The sequence below is a fragment of the Chlorocebus sabaeus genome, chromosome 1 (genome assembly GCF_047675955.1).
Source record: "Chlorocebus sabaeus isolate Y175 chromosome 1, mChlSab1.0.hap1, whole genome shotgun sequence".
NCBI lineage: Eukaryota > Metazoa > Chordata > Mammalia > Primates > Cercopithecidae > Chlorocebus > Chlorocebus sabaeus.
In genome coordinates, this window is record NC_132904.1 from 120,118,728 (window position 1) to 120,128,527 (window position 9,800).

Here is a 9,800-nt window from a genome sequence, read left to right on the forward strand (position 1 = left end):
GCCCTGTAGTGATGCCAGTTCTGTTTAAACCTCTGATACCCACTCTTGGGAGATGCATGAAAGCCTGCAGAAAGGACCAGAGGATCAATGGGTTTAGCGGTTTATTGGCACACACCTTGACTAGCTCAAGCATAAAGGCATAGAAAAACCACAATTCTAGGTGCCAAGATCAAGTCAATCTGTAGAACGCTTTCTTTGTAAGGTGACCCATAAAATCATCCGTAAGTGGTACCAGAAGAATAAAAGAGAATAAGCCTCTATTTGACTTGGACCAGAGCATGATATACATGAAAAATGTAAGCCTATACTTTTATTATATACTTAGCTTCTCTCTCTATCTCTCTCTTACTCTTTTCTTTTATGTTTTCCCGTCCCTCTATTTCTTCTTCTCTGCCCTTTCTGCATCTCTTTTTTATTCTCCTTTTTTCACCATATGTTCTAAGTGGGCTAGTTTCAAGTGTTTCACTATTTTTTGTTTGTTTGTTTGTTTTTTGTTTGTTTGTTTTTAAGGGAGGAGAATCACTTGAACCTGGGAGGCAGAGGTTGCAGGGAGTCAATATAACACCACTGCACTCCAGCCTGGGCAACAGAGCGAGATTCCCTCTCAAAAAAAAAAAAAAAAGGCGTGCTCTAAATGATCTCTTATGGTCTATTCTATCATAAAAAGTTAAAAAGTATTATTACTCACCGATGGAAAGAAGAGGAAATCGCATCGCGTGAGGGTGTATGTGTGATGGATTAACTGAAAGCTAATAATCTGATTTCCTGATTTGTTACATATATTACCCCTGTTTTCACTTGAGGATTGTTTACCCTTTCTATGTAAGTAAAACTGTTTGGAGCATTAAGTCCAACTGAGTTCATGTGGTAGATTAATAAGCAGTGAATGTTTTACTCTAGGTAGGTCATGAAATTTGTCCTTTCTTAATCCCGTTTGTAACCCAAAAACTCTCTAGAACCTTATGAAATATTCCATGTTTTAAGTGACTTACTTTGTACATAGATCTGAAAAAAAATTGTGCGTACATCTGTACATTGATAAATAAAATCCTACTCCAAAATTAGGTTGAATTGACATGATCATTAAAGATTGTCTAGTTCTCTTCCCGACACAGATCAGGCAAAGTACGTACAATATCCCTAACTCTTTTAGTAAAGGAGAATTTGTCCCCGTTTAAAACAGAGTTTTACCAGTTTCTTTGAAATAAAAACATTAATGCTTCTGTGTAGCCAAAGATTTACAAGTAGTTATTAAAAGACCTCATAAAGAATATCATGCTAAAAATGATGGTCTACATTAGATGATAGAGTGAAAATCTATAAAGATGCTTTGGTAGGCTTGAGTGATGGAAGAATACCAAAAAGATGACACTATTTAATGGCCAGTCATAAATGGTATATGTAATCACCTGTTTTTTGTAGACTTTTTTTTTTTAAAAAAAGAGACAGAGTTTTCCACAATGCATAGTAGAAACCAATATGAAAGCCTTCTTATAGTTTTACAAATAAAAAAAGTTCAATCTCATATTATAGTGTTACCAATGTTTCTTTGAAATGTAATAGTAACATTCCTGGCTGAATAGCTGTCCAGAGTGCTGAACAACAACAGTGAAAAAGACAGGGTTGATACAAGAATTATCAGAGAGTAATTCAAAGCCAATTGGGCAAAAATATGTATAAGGAAACCCAAATTTAAAAAATAAATGATTGAACTAAGTTATCTTTGAGGCATTTTCAGTTCGGAAAATATATTAATTTTCCCCACATCTACATTTCCATAGCTCTTTTCTCTGCTTTCCCAATTATAGTATAATGAATTTGAAGTCCTTGGTTTCCAATCTGGGATCTGCCATGAACTGTATATGGGAAGTTGGACAAGTTATTTAGTTTCCATGAATCATGGCTTCTTCATCAACTATGAAATAAAAACATCAACACCAATCTTACAGGATTCCGTCAAGGTTTAACTAGAAAATGGTCATGAAAATTATATGTAAACTGTAAATGTGTCCCATCTTTTTCTTCGTGTTTTCTCTATTTCCTTTTTCTTTATTTTTTTGTCTTTCTATGCCTTTCCCAGTCCTCAACACTTCTACTCTCTGTCATTTCCTCTTCTCTACCTGATGATAGTAAACGAAAATCTACTCCTACCAGTCAAATTGCCAGGATCCAGTTCTCACTCCGAGACCACACCTGTTTCTGGGGATATCTGTTGATCCTACAGTTGCAATAAACATCATCCTTTCTTTAATGGGAGCTATGATTGCTGTTTCCTCATGAATCTACTGATAGCAAGAAGTAAAATTTGGACCCTTGAAGCATCATCTTGTCGTTTTCCCTCTTCCCAGGATAACATCGAACTTCTACGGAGACAAAGAATTACAGTTTGGTTACAGAGTTCATCCTGTTGGGCATCCCCCACACAGAGGGGCAGGAAACTGTGCTCTTTGTCATGTTCGTGATCTTCTACCTCTGTACACTGCTGGGAAATCTGCTCATCCTCTTAGCTGTGATGTCTGATTCCCACCTCCACACACCTACGTATTTCTTTCTTTGTAATCTCTCTGTGTTGGACATTGGTTTCTCTTCTGTGAGCACTCCAAAGATGATGACCAACTTGCTGTTGAGGAGCCGAGTCATCTCCCTGGGAGATTGTATGTGCCAGGTCTTTTTTTTTTTTTTGTCTTTTTTTTTTTTTTTTTACCACTTCCTAGGCAGCACTGAGTACCTGCTCTACATGGTGATGGCCTACAATCATTTTGCCACCATCTGCTACCCACTGTGCTACACCATCATCATGAACCACCGGGTGTGTGCTCTGCTTGTAACCGGCACCTGATTTACTAGCTCCTTTCATGTGATAATTCTCACTACATTGACCTTCCAACTGCCATATTGGCGGTTCTAATGAAATGGACTATTTCTTCTGTGACATCTTCCCTCTCATCAGACTAGCCTGTGGTGACAGCGTTATCGAGACAGTGAGCTTCACCAACATTGGCCTTGTGCCCACAACTTGTTTCCTTCTCATCTTTGCTTCCTGCATCTGCAATGTCATTGCAATCCTAAAGATGCACTCTGCTGAAGGGAGGCACAAGGTGGCATCCACCTGTGTTTCCCACCTCTCAGTGGTCACACAGTTCTTTAGACCCTGTGCCCTCATCTATACCCAGCCATCTTTGAGTGAAGTGCTGATAACCCCAGTACAGATCTTTGGCAATGTAGTCACCCCCATGCTGAACCCCACAATCTATACCCTGAGAAACAAAGATGTCAAAGGAGCTCTGAAAAAGCTGGCTGGGGGCCAGATTGTTTCAGAAGGAGGTCACTAGTCCATTTGTGGGTAAAGCTGTATTTCCTCCTCATTTGTGTATTAAACTAATTTTTAAAAACATCTGTCCATGCCAGTTGTAAAGGTCTTTCTGCCACAAAAACAGCTGGAAAACAATTCTCCCAGATACAAACCTGTGACATCTTCTCCATCTCATGCACAAAGATCAGGAAATATGTTAGACATTGTGGGCCATATAATCTGTTACAAATACTCAACTCTGCTGTTGTAGCATGAAAATAGCCATCGAAAATACATAAGCAAACGGGTGAGGCCATGTTCGGAGGAAATTTTATTTACAAAAACAGGTGGGGGGCAGGATTTGCCCCACAGGCCATACATGGCTGACCCCTGTCATAGAGGCAGGTTGAATTTAAAAACCTCTTTTCAAGGGCTTGTGGATAATGGCTTAAGAGTGAACTTTAATGTGGGCTGGTTCCCACCAGGGCACATATTGAATTAACAGTCAGGAATAGTAGGTGAAGGGGTGGATATTGAAGGGCATGGAGAGCATTCCCTAAGGAGAACTCTGCAGTACTCCCAGGAGACAGTGAGAACTGCTTCTCGCAGCAGCTCCAGCTGCCTGGGACCCACACTTATGCCTGCAAATGTAATCATTCCTTGGGTCCTTACACAGAAGTGGCTTGTTTTTCTTAGGTTTGAAAGTAAATGCTCACCACTCTTGCTCATAAATATAAACCTTTTTCACCTCAGAAGTTACAGTTCTCAACATCACCCACCTTAGAAGTCACTCAGCTTCCCTCTCCTAGTATCAATCACGCCATGAGCATCCTGTTCATAAAACAACACAGGGCTGGCACACGGTCCTTGGAATATTCTTTTGCCAGGATTACCAAACTCTGTCACAAGATATAATTATTTAATCTCAGCTGGAAGGGTTCCTATTAAGAGTTAATCTCCTCCTGCTGTTTTTGTCTGGCTGCTCTGTGATAAAAGACATAATGTGTGACGTGTTATATGTGCACATGCGTTCTCGTGGCTCATTTGGTCATGGGGCCAGGCCCTATGAGAGGGTTGAGAGGGCAAAAGAATGATGCCAGAATACTCCATGCCCTCTTATCTTCACAGAGAAACAAGCTCTGTTGGCAGTGATAGTTCTCTAATAGGGACTGTACACTCAGCATCACCTGCGCTGGAAGCCTGCCTAGTACTTATATAATTAAAAGGACTAACTGTGTTACTAGGGTGGAACTGTCAACTAGAGTTGGCCTTGGTCTGACATGATAGATAGATAGATATAAATAGTTAGATATAGATATAGATATATAGTCTTTTTTTTTCTAGCCGTATTGGGCTAACTTCTCCTCTTTTACTTCCCCATGTCCCAACAAAGCCCAATGATGCCAAGCCCTGCTGAGAACTAACTTACTGAGTCCTCCTGACTCAGTAGATTAGAAGAGCTCACTAGATTCGAGCTCCCTGTTTTGCCATTCCTAAATCTCTGAAATTATGTATAATATATATTATTCCAAAGGAAAGAAGCCAAATGTTACAGAACATACAGCATAATCTCACTAACTACTGATTTTGACCTTTTCTGAAAATACTGTTATTCATCATGAGTGTTCTGGCTTCGGTAGAGGTTTGCACACCTGTTACTCTTAAATCAACATTATTTTTTCTTATTGGCCTGTTTGTATATTCGTTGCTTTCTACTCTTGCAGTTATCTGATAGAGGTTTAGAAAAGAATTACATGTCTGAATGTTAAGATCCAGTCTGGGGAAGTGACAGAAAAGAAAGAATAAAAGAGTGACTCAAGAAAAATATTCTGTATAGGGGAAAAGTACAGAGAGGAACATGGGGCAATACCAGTGGTCACGCTGTCTTCCTACATTTGCTAATCAGCCCATTACAGGTTTTTATTGTTAGAGTCCTTTCTTTCTGTTACTTTCATCTCCAGCGGTGATGATACCATTGCCTTACATCTCTCCTCGAACACACTGTCTTGGATGAGCTTAATAGTGGAAAAATCTAAACCACCAGTGTCCAATTCTTCCTAGCTCCATACTTTTATGTGAATACCATCTTATTTCTCTTGTATATGTAATTACGAAAACTCAGTACCGTTTCATTTTTCCCCACTAACACTCTGCCCTGTCATCTTCCCTGCAGGAGGGAACGTTGTTTAACTCTAGGCCACATGCCATATGTATTATTTGGGCTGGCATCCAACAAGTCCCAGAATTATGGAACTGGAAGAGATCAATGTGTCTTATTAAAATGAGACTCAGAGTATCCATGGGTAAACACTGAAAGGAAAATCTCTACTTAGGAAGTGCTTATTTTTTTTTTCAAAATGACCTCAAATCTGTTCCCATGTGTCTCATTTTCCCCATGCATCTCCATCACACTTTGATTAATGTTTCTTCCATTCCACAGGTACATGCATAGGTTACTACCTTCAGGTAACAATCTGACCTGGTTTAGGCAAAACGTTTTTCTCTTCAATGTCTTTTAGCATATTTGTGAAAGGCTGGCATTTTAAAAAATGATGTTAATAAATCAATACTAAGAGAAACAAAAAGAAAACAGAGAGACTATATAAACACAAAATCAGGTTGTCTTGTGAAGTCAGACATCATCCTCTCAGCAATGACTGCCTTCTCATGAAAGTGGCTTCTCCAGGGAGAAAAAAAAATAACACCAGTTGAAGATGTAAAAGTGTGTTAAGAAACTTTGGCCTAATAAGATAAGTATTCACGAATGTACTGGGAGTAAGACCAGCTGTCATTTTCTTTTTTTTACCTAGAAGTGGCAACATGGGATAGGAGGAATTAGTTTCCAAGCATGAAGAGCAAATTGACTTCAATACAAAGAAATGCAGAAGATAGGAAAAGGAGAAGTCATTCATTCATTCAACAGGAATTTGTTGAGTCCACCTATGTCCCAGGCACAATCTAAATGTCATCATACCTGATGCATTGCCTTCAAGTTTGAGATGGCACCTCAAGGAAGACATCAACAAACTAGAATAGTGACATGCAAAAATAAAAAAAGAACGTGATGTATGAGAGAGAGATGGTTGTGGGAAATTAGAATATTTAGATAAAGAGACGGCAGATATGACTGATTATCTCAAATCTGTAAAGGGATGCTGGATGAAAAGGGGCCCACATTCATTTGGCAGATTACAAGAGCAGAACAAGGAACGTTTTCTAGAAAACTCAAGGAGGAATGATTGAATGGAAGAAAACGATTAGCCAGGCAATAGTCTGCCTTGAAAAAGTGTCATTCCTGTTCATGAAAATGCAGGAATGGATCCTGAGTGCTGCAGAGGATATTCTGAATTCTGCAGGGCAGCATTTCCAAATCAGGGGTTTGAAAACCTTCAGAAATTCAAAAAAATAATCCCAACCTTTCACATAGGTAGGGATAGCAATAGTGCACTTTTTTCCAATAGGATTCTTAAAAACAAACACACATTAAGAAAAAGATTTTAATACCTTTTCGTCAGTATAAAAATTTTTGAGAGCCTCTGTACATGAGGTCTGAGTGAACATGTGCAGTTAAGGATATGGGGAATTTGCTCATGGTTCAGTCACTGATTTGTGATGATTCGCAAAAATAGCAACTGCTTATGTTAACCATTACAATTTTAAACTACTTGTCTTCTTAACCATTTATATATAATTTATACCCATTTTGGACCAATGATTAACTAGAGGAAATATTAGGAAAAATAATGTTGAGCTTAAAATGAATAAACAGGACAAACAGACTGGCATTAATTAATCATACATGCTTGGATCATGTTGCACTTAAGAAATTGTATTCATTTCATCATATTCTGGTATTTCAAAAATGTTAAAATATACAGTGACAATTTTACCTGAAATTTTATTTCATTTCTGAGGATAGATACCATATATCTGGTTATAAAACATTGAGAAGTGCTTACAAATAGAAGCCTGAGTCTTTCACTTTCTAACATTATTTAAATTCTTTTAACTATGAAGTGCTAACATTCTAAAGAATGTGTTTTGAAAACCGGTTTTGTTCATTTGCATACCCTAACATGTCCTAAAATTTTACTCTGTATTTTAATATATATTTAGTGAACAAACCAAACATGGCATAATTCAGCATTTAAAAAATTATGTGTTCAATAAATTATGGTTTTCATAATTAATTTAAATAAATTAAATGGTATGTGTTCTTTATTGGTTGGGAATAAATATGTATCTGTTTTATATGCTATTTATATTAGTTTGTATTTTTATAATATTTAAAATAAATTTAATAATATATGTTTTAATTTATTTCAGCCAGTTTTAAAAATTATTTTCATGTAAAATGTTTTCTAACATATTCTGCAAATTTTAAATATATTACAAAATTTAAACACTATTAACGAACACATGTATTCCTTATAGCCAGTACAGGAAATAGAATATAATCTAGACATTCTTTCTGTGTATTTATGTTAGTCCTATCCTCCCAGAAGTTAATAGCAATCTGAATTTTTGCTAAGGAAATTTCTTTCTTTTATTTATTTACCACCTATGTATGCATTCCCAAACAATATATTATTTAGTTTTTTTCGGGTTTTGAAATTTGTTTAAATATGCTCAAACATGATGCTTTTTTTCTTTTCAGACTTGCTTTTGAGATTCATTCACTTTGATGTATATAGCTATAATTTTACATCTTTATATATTTATTTGGTCTGTGGTTGACAGACATGTAGGTGATTTGTAATTACTGTTTTAAACATTCTTCTGCACAACACTGGGGCACCACTTCAAAAGTTTCTCTAAAAAGCTGTTTTTAGGAGTGGACTGCCAAAGAGATTTCCAGAATGAAATGATTATGGCAAATACACTCACTCCCAAAGTGGATAATATTTCATAGCACATTCTATTCTTCAACACTTTATATTGACATTCTTCTTAACATCTGTCAATCTGATGGTATGTAAATGCATATATTGCATTGTAAAATTTTGGTCCCTGATTACTGGTAAAGTTAAGCATCTTCTAATATGTTTAATGACAATTCAGGTTTCCTTCTTTGGAAAATTTATGTTATTTTTTAGTTCATTTTCTTTTGAGTACTTGGACTTTTATAAAATTGATTCATAGTAATTCTACATGTATTCTGGATACTAATCTTTTCTTGGTAAGGTGTCCTGCAAATATCTTCTCCTAGTTCACAGTTTCTCTTTTCATTAGTTTTAAGCCATTTTTTAATAAAATCAATGACTTCCTTTAATGTGACTTACCAAAACTTTCTTTTATGACTAAAGATTATTGTGTCTTACTTAGAAATAACATATTACCTTTAATTTTTCTTTATTTTTTCACTTTTTTTTCTCTTTTAAGTCTTTAATCCTCCTGGAATTGGTTCTTGCTCATGACTGAGGTAAGAATTCAATTCCCTTCTACTTTTAAAAAACACAAGTAGCCAATTGTCCCAGGATCACTTATTTAACAGTTTATCATTCCCCCACTGTCCTACAATGCCTTTCATATGGCCCCTGGTGACTCCCACCTTCTAGGATTCATGCTTTGTGTAATCACCTGCCCTGATTTAGTGACTTGGTTCCAGTGAATAGAATGTGGTTCTAGTGAGTAGAGGTGATGAAGTATCATTTCAGAGATTAGATCACAAAAGGTGGTGCTTTCCATCTTGGGTTCACTGGCTCTATCTTACTGTCTCTTGACTTGGTTGCCTCGGGAGAAGCCAGCTCCCATGTTGTGACACAGCTCTGTGGACAGGGCCAGGTCTGCCAGTAGCCATGTGAGTAAGCTTAGAAACAGATCCTTCTCCAGTCAAACCTTCGGTGGAGACTGCAGCCCCAGCTCATGAGACTAACCTCATGAGAGACCCTGATCCAGAGGAACTGAGTTAAGGTGTGCCTGGATTTCTGAGTCACAGAAAGTGTGAGATAATAAATGTCTCTAAGCCACGAAAGTTTGGAGTAATTGGTTGTGCAGTAAGCAATAGAAACTTATGCATACCACTCTTCATATTTTCTATTTTTAGTCAGTTTTCACAGATTAATAAGCATTTGATAAATTATTTTGACAAATCATTTGAATACCTTGGCAAATGTTGTGATATCTGTTTTCACCTGCTTAATCCATGTGCTCTGTCATCCTTTCATTCCTCATGTTCTTTATACATGCCTTCTCACTTTTTTCAAAATTCATTTGTAAAGAAGTACCCCTATTTTATTAGTCTTTTCAAAGAGCCTAATTTAGCATTGCTGATCTCTTTTCCTTTCGTTTTCTCTATTTTTTTAGGTTTTTACACATTTTTCATTTTTTTGACAACTCTGTAACTGTTGTGTTACATGAAAGAGGAATAATTTCCAGATTACAAATGTCTGGAATGTCAAAGGGCAAGGTTCTTCACTCCTTTCACAGAACAGAAGGTCAAGATTAAGGAAATTTGTCTTGTTCATGGTTGTATAGGTTATTAATTAATGTTTGTTGAGTAATACTT

At 36.7% G+C, this 9,800-nt stretch overlaps 1 pseudogene; it reads left to right on the plus strand.

The window, feature by feature from the left end:
• The first annotated feature begins 2,452 nt into the window (after nucleotides 1-2,452).
• On the plus strand, nucleotides 2,453-3,332 carry LOC103248723 (olfactory receptor 10D3-like; annotated as a pseudogene).
• Nucleotides 3,333-9,800: the final 6,468 nt, after the last annotated feature.